The following is a 13,522-nucleotide window of genomic DNA, read 5'->3' on the forward strand; positions in this document are numbered from 1 at the left end:
TCTCAAAGTGCTGTTCAGAAACCCAGCCTAAAACCCCAAACAGCAAGCAATGCATGTGAAAGAAGCACGGTGGCTGGGAAAAACTCCCTAGGAAAAACTCCTGAGAAAGGCCAAAAACCTAGGAAGAACCTAGAGAGGAACCAGGCTATGAGGGGTGGCCAGTCCTCTTCTGGCTGTGCCGGGTGGATATTATAACAGAACATGGTCAAGATGTTAAAATGTTCGTAAATGACCAGCATGGTCAAATAATAATAATCATAGTAGTTGTCGAGGGTGCAACAAGCACGTCCGGTGAACAGGTCAGGGTTCCGTAGCCGCAGGCAGAACAGTTGAAACTGGAGCAGCAGCATGGCCAGGTGGACTGGGGACAGCAAGGAGTCATCATGCCAGGTAGTCCTGAGGCATGGTCCTAGGGCTCAGGTCCTCCGAGAGAAAGAAAGAAAGAGAGAAAGAGAGAATTAGAGAGAGCATATTTACATTCACACAGGACACCGGATAAGACAAGAGAATACTCCAGATGTAACAGACTGACCCTAGCCCCCCGACACATAAACTACTGCAGCATAAATACTGGAGGCTGAGACAGGAGGGATCAGAAGACACTGTGGCCCCATCTGATGATACCCCCGGACAGGGCCAAACAGGCAGGAAATAACCCCACCCACTTTGCCAAAGCACAGCCCCCACACCACTAGAGGGATATCTACAACCACCAACTTACCGTCCGAAGACAAGGCCGAGTATAGCCCACAAAGATCTCCGCCACGGCACAACCCAAGGGGGTGGGGGCGCCAACCCAGACAGGAAGACCACGTCAGTGGCTCAACCTACTCAAGTGACGCACCCCTCCCATGGACGGCATGGAAGAACACCAGTAAGTCAGTGACTCAGCCCCTGTAAAAGGGTTAGAGGCAGAGAATCCCAGTGGGAAGAGGGGAACCGACAAGGCAGAGACAGCAAGGGCGGTTCGTTGCTCCAGCCTTTCCGTTCACCTTCACACTCCTGGGCCAGACTATACTTAATCATAGGACCTACTGAAGAGATAAGTCTTCAGTAAAGACTTAAAGGTTGAGACTGAGTCTGCGTCTCTCACATGGGTAGGCAGACCATTCCATAAAAATGGAGCTCTATAGGAGAAAGCCCTACCTCCAGCCGTTTGCTTAGAAATTCTAGGGACAATTAGGAGGCCTGCGTCTTGTGACCGTAGCGTACGTGTAGGTATGTACAGCAGGACCAAATCGGAAAGATAGGTAGGAGCAAGCCCATGTAATGCTTTGTAGGTTAGCAGTAAAACCTTGAAATCAGCCCTTGCCTTAACAGGAAGCCAGTGTAGGGAGGCTAGCACTGGAGTAATATGATCAAATTTTTTGGTTCTAGTCAGGATTCTAGCAGCCGTATTTAGCACTAACTGAAGTTTGTTTAGTGCTTTATCCGGGTAGCCGGAAAGTAGAGCATTGCAGTAGTCGAGCCTAGAAGTAACAAAAGCATGGATTAATTTTTCTGCGTCATTTTTGGACAGAAAGTTTCTGATTTTTGCAATGTTACGTAGATGGAAAAAAGCTGTCCTTGAAGCAGTCTTGATATGTTTTTCAAAAGAGAGATCAGGGTCCAGAGTAACGCCAAGGTCCTTCACAGTTTTATTTGAGACGACTGTACAACCATCCAGATTAATTGTCAGATTCAACAGAAGATCTCTTTGTTTCTTGGGACCTAGGACAAGCATCTCTGTTTTGTCCGAGTTTAAAAGTAGAAAATTTACAGCCATCCACTTCCTTATGTCTGAAACACAGGCTTCTAGCGAGGGCAATTTTGGGGCTTCACCACGTTTCATTGAAATGTACAGCTGTGTGTCGTCCGCATAGCAGTGAAATTTAACATTATGTTTTCGAATGACATCCCCAAGAGGTAAAATATATAGTGAAAACAATAGTGGTCCTAGAACGGAACCTTGAGGAACACCGAAATTTACAATTGATTTGTCAGAGGACGAACCATTCACAGAGACAAACTGATATCTTTCTGACAGATAAGATCTAAACCAGGCCAGAACTTGTCCATGTAGACCAATTTGGGTTTCCAATCTCTCCAAAAGAATGTGGTGATCGATGGTATCAAAAGCGGCACTAAGATCTAGGAGCATGAGGACAGATGCAGAGCCTCGGTCTGACGTCATTAAAAGGTCATTTACCACCTTCACAAGTGCAGTCTCAGTGCTATGATGGGGTCTAAAACCAGACTGAAGCGTTTCGTATACATTGTTTGTCTTCAGGAAGGCAGTGAGTTGCTGCGCAACAACTTTTTCAAAATTTTTTGAGCGGAATGGAAGATTCGATATAGGCCGATAGTTTTTTATAATTTCTGGGTCAAGATTCGGCTTTTTCAAGAGAGGCTTTATTACTGCCACTTTTAGTGAGCTTGGTACACATCCGGTGGATAGAGAGCCGTTTATTATGTTCAACATAGGAGGGCCAAGCACAGGAAGCAGCTCTTTCAGTAGTTTAGTTGGAATAGGGTCCAGTATGCAGCTTGAGGGTTTGGAGGCCATGATTATTTTCATCATTATGTCAAGAGATATAGTACTAAAACACTTTAGTATCTCCCTTGATCCTAGGTCCTGGCAGAGTTGTGCAGACTCAGGACAATGGAGCCCTGGAGGAATACCCAGATTTAAAGAGGAGTCCGTAATTTGCTTTCTAATGATCATGATCTTTTCCTCAAAGAAGTTCATACATTTATTACTGCTGAAGTGAAAGCCATCCTCCATTTGCGAATGCTGCTTTTTAGTTAGCTTTGCGACAGTGTCAAAAAGTAATTTCGGATTGTTCTTATTTTCCTCAATTAAGTTGGAAAAATAGGATGATCGTGCAGCAGTGAGGGCTCTTCGATACTGCACGGTACTGTCTTTCCAAGCTAGTCGGAAGACTTCCAGTTTAGTGTGGCGCCATTTCCGTTCCAATTTTCTGGAAGCTTGCTTCAGAGCTCGTGTATTTTCTGTATACCAGGGAGCTAGTTTTTTATGACAGATGTTTTTAATTTTTAGGGGTGCAACTGCATCTAGGGTATTGCGCAAGGTTAAATTGAGTTCCTCGGTTAGGTGGTTAACTGATTTTTGTCCTCTGACGTCCTTGGGTAGGCAGAGGGAGTCTGGAAGGGCATCAAGGAATCTTTGGGTTGTCTGAGAATTTATAGCACAACTTTTAATCTTCCTTGGTTTGGGTCTGAGCAGATTATTTGTTGAAATTGTAAACGCAATAAAATGGTGGTCCGATAATCCAGGATTATGAGGAAAAACATTAAGATCCACAACATTTATGGATTAGTGAATCGTTTATTCATAATTTAATTATCATTTCTCCCATATTTATTTTTGTAAGAAATTTATTCACACATTTATAAACAACTTTTATATTATGTAATAATGATTCAGGAGATCATTCATCAGATGTTTAATAAATATTCTTATAAACCATTTACTGATCATTAGTAAAGTAGTTTTGCAGTCCCTAATCTAAAGTGAGGACTATTCATACTTTATAATACTTTATAAATGTTTTGAACTGCGACTAGTGGAATTCATCACAAAAAGATGGACATGCTATTGGTAGACATTCCAGCAGTACCTGATGCTCCTTAAGTTCTCAAAATGACCTAGAGCATATCAATGGTTAAACAATAAGCACACAACACAGAGGATGTTAAAGGAAATATATTGAACATTTTATTCCAAAACAGTCACACTGTTGTAATAGTGTGCTGAAGGAAGTAATGTGTTTGTCTGAAAATTATAGCATTCTTGTTTCTAGGAAGTGACTGATTGCACTCATTTGTATCAAATAAAATACAATTTTATTGGTCAAAAACGTGTTTAGCAGGTGTTATTGCGGGTGTTGCTAAATGCTTATGCATCTAGTTCTGACTGTGCAGCAATATCTAACAAGTAATATCTAACAACTCCACAACAAATACCTAATACAAACAAATCTAAGTAATTAAGAATATAAGAATATATGGATGAGCAATGTCAGAGTGGCATAGACTAAGAGCAGTTCATAGACTGCTTACAGGGTAAAGGAAGCAATATATAAATACATAAATTAACTGAACATTACTTTTAAAGGGTTACTACTACCTTTAATGCACAACAAAATCAAATCAAAATCACATTTTATAGTTCACACAAACTTATTTAGCAGACGTTATTGCGAGTGTAGTGAAATGTTTTACTTCCTAGCTCCAACAGTGCAGTATTATCTTAAAATTCACAACAATACAAACAAATCTAAAAGTAAAATAATGGAATTAAGAAATATATACATATTTGGACAAGCAATGTCTGAGTAGTACTGACAAAAAATACAGTAGAATACAGTATATATACATATGAGATGAGTAAAGCAGTATGTAAGCAATATAAAAGTGACTAGTGTTCCATTATTAAAGTAACCAGTGATTACATGTCTTTGTACAGACTGTAGGGCAGCATCCTCTAAGGTGCAGAGTTGAGTAACCGGGTGGTAGTCGGATTGTGATGGGTATTTAACAGTCTGATGGCCTTGAGATAGAAGCTGTTTTTAAGTCTCTCACTCCCAGCTTTGATGCACCTGTACTGATCTCGCCTTCCGGATGATAGCGGGGTGAACAGGCCGTGGCTCGGGTGGTTGATGTCCTTGATTATCTTTTTGGCCTTCCTGTGACATCGGGTACTGTAGGTGTCCTGGAGGACATGAGTTTGGCACTGTATTCTCCTCAAAGCAAGCAAAGAAGTTGTTTAGTCTGTCTTGGAGCAGAACATCGTGGTCCGCGACGGGGCTGGTTTTTCATTTGTAGTCCGTGATTGAGATAAAGGATCTCTCTGTACTTTGTTCCATTCATCTTTTCCTTTAACCTGACTAGTCTCTCAGTCCCTTCCACTGAAAAACATCCCAACAGCATGATGCTGCCACCACCATGCTTCACCATAGGGATGGTGCCAGGTTTCCTCCAGATGCGACGCTTGGCATTCAGGCCAAAGAGTTCAATTTTTGTTTCATCAGTATTTCTGTTTTTATTTGTAATACATTTGCAAAAAATTCTAAAAAACAGTTTTAATACATTTTAAAATAGTTGTCACGTTCTGACCAGTAAAGGGGTTATTTGTTATTGTAGTTTGGTCAGGACGTGGCACGGGGTGTTTGTTTTATGTGGTTTGGGGTGTGTTGGGCTATGTATTATGTAAGAGGGGTGTTTGTTTAGAGTGTTCCGGGGTTTTTGGTCTATGTTCTATGTTAGTGTATTTCTATGTTCTTGTCTAGTCTTTCTATTTCTATGTTTAATTGAAGGTCTTATAGAGGGGTGTTTTGTCATGGGATTTGTGGGTAGTTACTTCCTGTTTAGTGTATGTTGCACCTGACGGGACTGTTTAGTGTTGTTCATTTGTTTTTGTATAAGTTGTTTGTTTTTCCTTCTTCACAATTAAAAAAGAAGATGAGTATACACTTTCCCGCTGCGTTTTGGTCCAATCATTACGACACGCGTTACAGAACTTCCCACTTCCAACGGACCAAGCAGTGGGATAAGGAGCTGGAGAGGAATTATGTGGACTACAGGGAATCGTGGACATGGGAGGAAATTCTGGACGGGGCTGGACCATGGCACCAGGCTGGGGAATACTGTTGCCCACCGGAGGAGATAGAGGCAGCCAAGGCAGAGCGACGCCGGTATGAGGCTATATACGCGCCGATACGGAAGCACGAGAGGAACCCCCAGGAAATGTTTTGGGGGGGGGCACACGGGTAGTTTGGCTGGGCCAAGGGTGAGCCCTAAGCCAACTCCCCGTGCTTATTATGGGGAGCATGTGGAGTGGAGAGCGCCGATGTATGCGGAAGTGCGCACGATCTCGCCCATGTGCATGCACAGTCCGGTGCGAGCGATACCAGCCCCTCGCAAGTGCCGTGCTAGAGTGGGCATCCAGCCTGGAAGGAGGATGCCTGCACAGCGCATCTGGCCACCAGTGCGTCTCCTAGGCCCAGGCTACCCTACGCCTGCTCCACGCATGGCAACCATCAGGCCTCTGCACAGCCCAGTTCGCCCTGTGCCAGCACTCCGTTCGTGCAGGGCTACTATTTCCATCCAGCCAGGACGGGTTGTGCAGGAGGTGCGCTCGAGACCGCCAGTGCGCCTCCACGGTCCGGTATATCCAGTTCCCGCTCCTCGCACTAGCCCTGAGGTGCGTGTCTCCAGTCTGGTACCTCCACTACCAGCCCCACGCACCAGGCCTCCAGTGCGTCAGCCCAGTCCAGCTCGTCCTACTCCTGCTCCTCGCACTAGCCCTGTGGTGCGTGTCCCTAGTCTGGCATATCCAAAGCCAGCACCAAGCACCAGGCTTTTAGTGCTCAGTCCCCATCCAGAGCTTCCGGCAACAGTGCCCCGTCCAGAGTGTCCGGCAATAGTGCCCCGTCCAGAGTGTCCGGCAACAGTGCCCCGTCCAGAGTGTCCGGCAATAGTGCCCCGTCCAGAGTGTCCAGCGACAGTGCCCCGTCCAGAGTGTCCGGCGACAGTTCCCCGTCCAGAGTGTCCGGCAATAGTGCCCCGTCCAGAGTGTCCGGCGACAGTGCCCCGTCCAGAGTGTCCGGCGACAGTGCCCCGCCTAGAGATGGCCCACAGTCCGGAACCGAGTGAGACGGCCTACAGTCCGGAACCGAGTGAGACGGCCTACAGTCCGGAACCGAGTGAGACGGCCTACAGTCCGGAACCGAGTGAGACGGCCTACAGTCCGGAACCGAGTGAGACGGCCTACAGTCCTGAGCCTTCAGCTACGCTCTTCAGCCCTAAGCCTTCAGCTATGCTCTTCAGACCTGAGCATTCAGCTACGCTCTTCAGCCCTGAGCCTTCAGCTATACTCATCAGCCCGAGGTCTCCAGCGACGCTCATCAGCCCGAGGTCTCCTGCGACACTCATCAGCCCGAGGTCTCCAGCGACGCTCATCAGCCCGAGGTCTCCAGCGACGCTCATCAGCCTGAGGTCTCCAGCAATGCATATCAGCCCGAGGTCTTCAGCGATGCGCCATAGCCCAGAGACTTCGGGAAGGGTAACAGTGAATAATTATTTAGCTGGGGTGGACAGGTTAGGTGGGGGAGTAAGGCCGGAGCCTGAGCCACCTCCACAATAGGTGGGTTGGGGAGGGGTGGGGGGTGTAGCACATGAACCGTCGGTGACGGTGGCCACCCTCCCTTCCCTCCCTTTAGTTTGGGATTGTTTTTGATTTAGGGTTATTTTTTTTATATTTTTTTATGTGCATCCGGGGTCTGCACCTTTGGGGGGGTACTGTCACATTCTGACCAGTAAAGGGGTTATTTGTTATTGTAGTTTGGTCAGGACGTGGCAGGGGCTGTTTGTTTTATGTGGTTCGGGGTATGTTGGGCTATGTATTATGTAAGAGGGGTATTTGTTTAGAGTGTTCCGGGGTTTTTGGTCTATGTTCTATGTTAGTGTATTTCTATGTTCTAGTCTAGTCTTTCTATTTCTATGTTTAATTGAAGGTCTTATTTAAGAGGGGTGTTTTGTCATGGGATTTGTGGGTAGTTACTACCTGTTTAGTGTATGTTGCACCTGACGGGACTGTTTAATGTCGTTCGTTTGTTTTTGTATACGTTGTTTGTTTTTCCTTCTTCACAATTAAAAAAGAAGATGAGTATACACTTTCCCGCTGCGTTTTGGTCCAATCATTACGACACACGTTACAATAGTGCTGTAATGTAACAAAATGTGGAAAAAGTCAAGTGGAATGAATACTTTCTGAATGCACTGTATGTATGAAAATACCCTCAAATAAAATGTGACATTCTATAATGTCGCCTCATACTAAACATTTGACCTCATATCCAATGTGCTGGAGTAAAGAGCTAGATATTTTAAAGGTTTTCCTGCAGAGTGAAACAGAGGACAGGGATTGCTTTCAGTATGTACAGTGGCCAGAGGAAGGCAGTATAATTCACAATCTGTGACAGAGGGATAACTTAACTTATTCTATACTGAACAAAAATATAAACACAAGATTTTACTGAGTTACAGTAATATAAGGAAATACACTTGTTAGGCCTTAATCTATCTATTGCACATGATTGGGTATACAGATATGTATCTGTTGGTCACAGATACACAACGTATAGAAAAGTATGGGGACACCCCTTCAAATGAGTGGATCTGGCTATTTCAGCCACACCCGTTGCTGACAGGTGTATAAAATCGAGCACACAGCCATGCAATCTCCATAGACACACAGTGGCAGTAGAATAGTCTTACTGAAGAGCTCAGTGACTTTCAACGTAGCACCATCATAGGATGCCACCTTTCCAACAAGTCAGTTCATCAAATTTCTGCCCTGTTAGAGCTGCCCCGGTCAACTGTAAGTGCTGTGAAGAAGAAACGTCTAGGTGCAACAACGACTCGGCCGCTAAGTGGTAGACCGCACAAGCTCACAGAACTGGAAGGCTGAGTTCTGCGGTACGTAGCAAGTAAAAATCCTCTGTCCTCGGTTTCACATCTCACTACCAAATTCCAAACTGCCTCTGGTAGCAACATCAGCACAATAACTGTTAGTGGGAGCTTCATGAAATGGGTTTCCATGGCAGAGTAGCCAAACACAAGCCTAAGATCACCATGCTCAATGCCAAGTGATGGCTCGAGTGGTGTAAAGCACGCCGCCATTGGACTCTGGAGTGATGAATCACGCTTCACTATCTGGCAGTCTGACAGACGAATCTGGGTTAGGTGGACGCCAGGGGAATGCTACCTGCCCCAATGCATAGTGCCAACTGTAAAGTTTCCAGTAAGTTACAGTACATTTTACAGGAAATGTTTTACGGTGTGTTTCCAGTTGCACCTACTGGGACAGCACCAGTCTGCGGTTTGCCTCGTGGCACCATATACAAGGAAATGCTGAGGGCCTGTGGGACCAGGAGAATCTTGGTTCACACTGGATCTTCATTTCCAACTGAAAGAGAAAGCTGCTCCACTGGCTGCAGGACGGACATGTTGAAGAACAGATGTTTCTCTACACAGCCATGGCATCTGCCGCATCAGATTGAAAAAAACAGACATATTAGCTTCACACTCCTGAAGTAGGAACCTAGGTTTCAACTTACTATATTTGGAATGTCAAAGTCAATATAGACCTCGATCTGCATAAACAAACCAAATGTTGTCTGACTTTGTCCCCCTGGCTTTCTTTTTCATTGGTCAATTTTGGCCCAAAAACAATGGGAGTGAAGGAACTCAAGATGCAACTGTTTTAAAAATGGTATCTCGTAAATATCAAACATGTTGAAATATGGATTGTGTAGGCCCATGTAGCTCAATAATTACTTTGTCTCAAATTGTAATTCGGAAAACATTAAAAAAAACATATTCCTCTTAAAGGGGCAATCTGCAGTTCAAACAACAACAAAGCTCACACCCCACCACCTTTTTAGGTAAACATTTTAGGGATGGGACTGGGGAAATGTAACCATTCTCCTGAGTGGCGCAGCGTTCTAAGGCACTGCATCTCAGTACTAGAGGCGTCACTACTGGATGGAATAAAACTGAGGATAATTGCGGATGATATTGCCACTCCTATTTGCAATATTTTCAATTTAAGCTTACTAGAATGTGTGTGCCCCCAGGCTTGGAGGGTAGCAAAACTCATTCCGCTACCTAAGAATAGTAAAGCCACTTTTACTGGCTCAAATAGCCGACCAATCAGCCTGTTACCAACCCTTAGAAAACTTTTGGAAAAAATGGTGTTTGACCAGATACAATGCTATTTTACTGTAAAGAAATTGACAAGAAACTTTCAGCATGCTTAAATAGAAGGACATTCAACAAGAACAGCACCTACTCAAATGACTGATGATTGGCTGAGAGAAATTGATAATAAAAGATTGTGGGGGCTGTCTTGTTAGACTTCAGAGTGGCTTTTGACATTATCGAAATTATGTGGAAATATTGAAGCAACAACTCAAGACATCAGTCAGGAAGTTAAAGCTTGGTCGCAAATGGGTCTTCCAAATGGACAGTGACCCCAAGCATACTTCCAAAGTTGTGGCAAAATGGCTTAAGGACAACAAAGTCAAGGTATTGGAGTGGCTATCACAAAGCCCTGACCTCAATCCTATAGAAAATTTGTGGCAGAACTGAAAAAAGCGTGTGTGAGCAAGGAGGCCTACAAAGCTGGCTACACCAGCTCTGTCAGGAGGAATGGGCCACAATTCACTCAATTTATTTTAGGAAGCTTGTGGAAGGCTACCCGAAACATTTGACCCAAGTTAAACAATTTAAAAGCAATGCTACCAAATACAAATTGAGTGTATGTAAACTTCTGACCCACTGGGAATGTGATGAAAGAAAGAAATGCTGAAATAAATAATTCTCTCTACTATTATTCTGACATTTCACATTCTTAAAATAAAGTGGTAATCCTAATTGATCTAAGACAGGGAATTTTTACTCTGATTAAATGTCAGGAATTGTGATGAACTGAGTTTAAATGTATTTGGCTAAGGTGTATGTAAACTTCCGACTTCAACTGTATGTCCATAATAAAGCACTTCTCTACCTTCTTAACAGCAGAACCTAGTTTTGTCGCACCTGGACTACTTTTCAGTCGTGTGGTCAGGTGCCACAAAAAAGGACTTAGGAAATTTTGCAATTTGTTCAGAACATGGCAGCATGGTCAGCCCTTGGATGTACACCGAGAGCTAATATTAATAATGATATGCATGTCAATCTCTCCTGGCTCCAAGTGGAGGAGAGATTGACTTCATCACTACAGTACTTGTATTTTTGAGAGGTATTGACATGTTGAATGCACCGAGCTGTCTGTTTGAACTACTGGCGCACAGCTCTAACACCCATACATAAACCACAAGACGTGCTACAAGAGGTCTCTTCACAGCCCCCAAGTCCAGAACAGACTATGGGAGGTGATCCAGCTGCTCTCCCGACTGACGTCCCTCTAGGCCCCCCCGGCAAGAGGCACAGGAGCGTCGGGATCACTTCTGTTCACCAGAGCATCCCAGCTTCCCAAGTATATGAAATCCAGAGTGCACAGTCCACAACACCAAGGTCTGCACCCTCCTCAGCCAGCTTCTTGACTAGCCAGAGTTAAGGAGACTCCCGCTCCAGTTGTGGAACCACAGCCAGCCTCTGTCAAGGGCCTGTTCTGGTTGCCATTGCAGAGTCGTCTTTTCCTCCCTGTGTGGCTGACACTCGGGTGCCCGAGGTTCGACTGTCTGCTACCCTGGAAACTTCAGCCACAAAGACTCCACCTGCTCTCCCTGAGGAGCACCTCACTGCTCCTGGTCCAGATTCCAAGCCCGCACTGAAGTCGTCACCCGCTCCTTGGATGGGGCCACAGCCTGCAGCTACAGCAGAGGTCAAGTACAGTGGTCTCTCCAGTTATAGCCTGGTGGGACCTGCCAGTCCCAGGCCTGGAGTCCGGCTGGCCCCACCTGCTAGGACTGTGATAGTTCAGGCGTCTGAGGGTTCTGCTACCTCCACACCTCGCCTCAAGGGATCTGCCAGACATCACTTAGGGTGACCCACCAGAAGTCACCCCTGATGTCTCCCCTGACCTAGTTGTCCAGTTCCTTTCATTCCCGGTAGGGCAAGAGTTACCCCCACACCTGGTAGGGTTAGAGTTCCAGTCCAACCCGGCGGGGTTAGAGTTACAGTTTTGGGCCTTCCTGGCTGGTGTACAGTGACCAGGCTTTGAGTGTCCTGCCCCTCATGTAGGTCCAGTGTATCCTGCATCCATGGTAGGTTTAGAGTTCCCTCCCTTCCGGGTAGGTTTACAGTTCCCTTCCTTCCCTGTAGGGTCAGAGTTCCCTTTCTTCCCGGGTGGGTTACAGTTCCCTTCCTTCCCTGTTGGGTCAGAGTTCCCTTCCTTCCCGGTAGGGTCAGGCTCATATGCCCATGTCGTCCAAGTAGGCAAAGTATGTCTGACCCTCAAGTAGGTCTAGTGTATCCTGCCATGCTAGGTCATAAACTAGGTACCCCGTCTGCAGGTCTGAAGTCTCCTGCCCAGCTCAGATCGCAGCCCCTTACGTTAGTTGTTAGGCAGATCCCTATCCCACCAGGCTTTGATTCCTCTGCCATGCTAGGCCATAAGTTAACTTCTCCGTCTGCAGGTCTGCAGTCTCCTGCCCAGATTGCAGACCTCTAACTTAGTTGTTAGGCAGTAGCCTATCCCACCAGCGTTAGAGCTTCTTGCCTTAATAGGACCCAATTATGTTGTATTAGGCTTGCAGTCTCCAGACATAGTCATCCAACAGCCACTTATTCCACCATGCTTAGAGCCTCCTAACCTGCTAAGCCTCAAGTTACCTGTGCTAGGTTCTTAGTCCTCAACCCTCATCCACCCTCAATCCCTAGCACTAGGTCATTGGTCTCCATATAAACATAGGTCATTGGACTCCAGCTGCAATTGGTCATTGGTCTCCAGCTGCACTAGGTCATTGATCTCCAGCTAAACTAGGTCATTGGTTACCAGCTGCACTAGGTCATTGGTCTTCAGCTGCCCTAGGTCACTGTTCTCCAGCTAAACTAGGTCAATAGTCTCCAGCTGCACTTGGTCATTGGGCTCCAGCTGCACTAGGTCACTGGTCTCCAGCTGCACTAGGTCATTGGTCTCCAGCTGCACTAGGCCATTGTACTCCAGCTGCACTAGGTCATTGGTCTCCAGCTGCACTAGATCATTGTTCTCCAGCTGCACTAGATCATTGGTCTCCAGCTGCACTATGTCATTGGTCTCCAGCTGCACTAGGTCATTGGTCTCCAGCTACACTAGGTCATTGGTCTCCAGCTGCAATAGGTCATTGGTCTCCTGCTACACTAGGTCATTGGTCTCCATCTTCAATAGGTCATTGGTCTCCAGCTGCACTAGGTCATTGTTCTCCAGCTAAACTAGGTCATTGTTCTCCAGCTAAACTAGGTCAAGCGTTTGTAATCCTTCAGTCCCTAGCCCAGGTGGGTCATCAGGCTCTTGCCCCGCTAGGTTCAAAGGTACCAGTTACTCTAGTAGGGCCAGTGCTCTACTATTCTCCAAGTCCAGCGTCAGTATCCCTGGTAAGTCCAGAGTCGTTCTCCCGGTCAGGATAAGAGTCGTTCTCCCTGTCAGGATAAGAGTTGTTCTCCCTGTCAGGTCCGGAGTCATTCTCCCTGTCAGGTCCGGAGTTGTTCTCCCTGTCAGGTCCGGAGTCGTTCTCCCTGTCAGGTCCGGAATTCTTCTCCCTGTCAGCTTCAGAGTCGTTCTCCCTGTCAGTTTCAGAGTCCTTCTCCATGGCAGGTCTAGCGTCGTTCTCCCTGTCAAGTTCAGAGTCATTTTCCCTGTCAGATTCAGAGTTGTTCTCACTGTCTCCAGCTCTAGTCAGCACTCAGTCCACTGCTCTGCCAGGCTATAGGTTCTCCTCCCGACTAGGTTTGCAGCAAGTGTCCTCAGTTGGTCGGCAGCACCCAGCCTCAGTCAGCAAGCAGTCAGCAAGCAGTCAGCTCCCTCAGTGCTACA

Source organism: Salmo trutta, chromosome 19 (genome assembly GCF_901001165.1).
Source record: "Salmo trutta chromosome 19, fSalTru1.1, whole genome shotgun sequence".
Lineage (NCBI taxonomy): Eukaryota > Metazoa > Chordata > Actinopteri > Salmoniformes > Salmonidae > Salmo > Salmo trutta.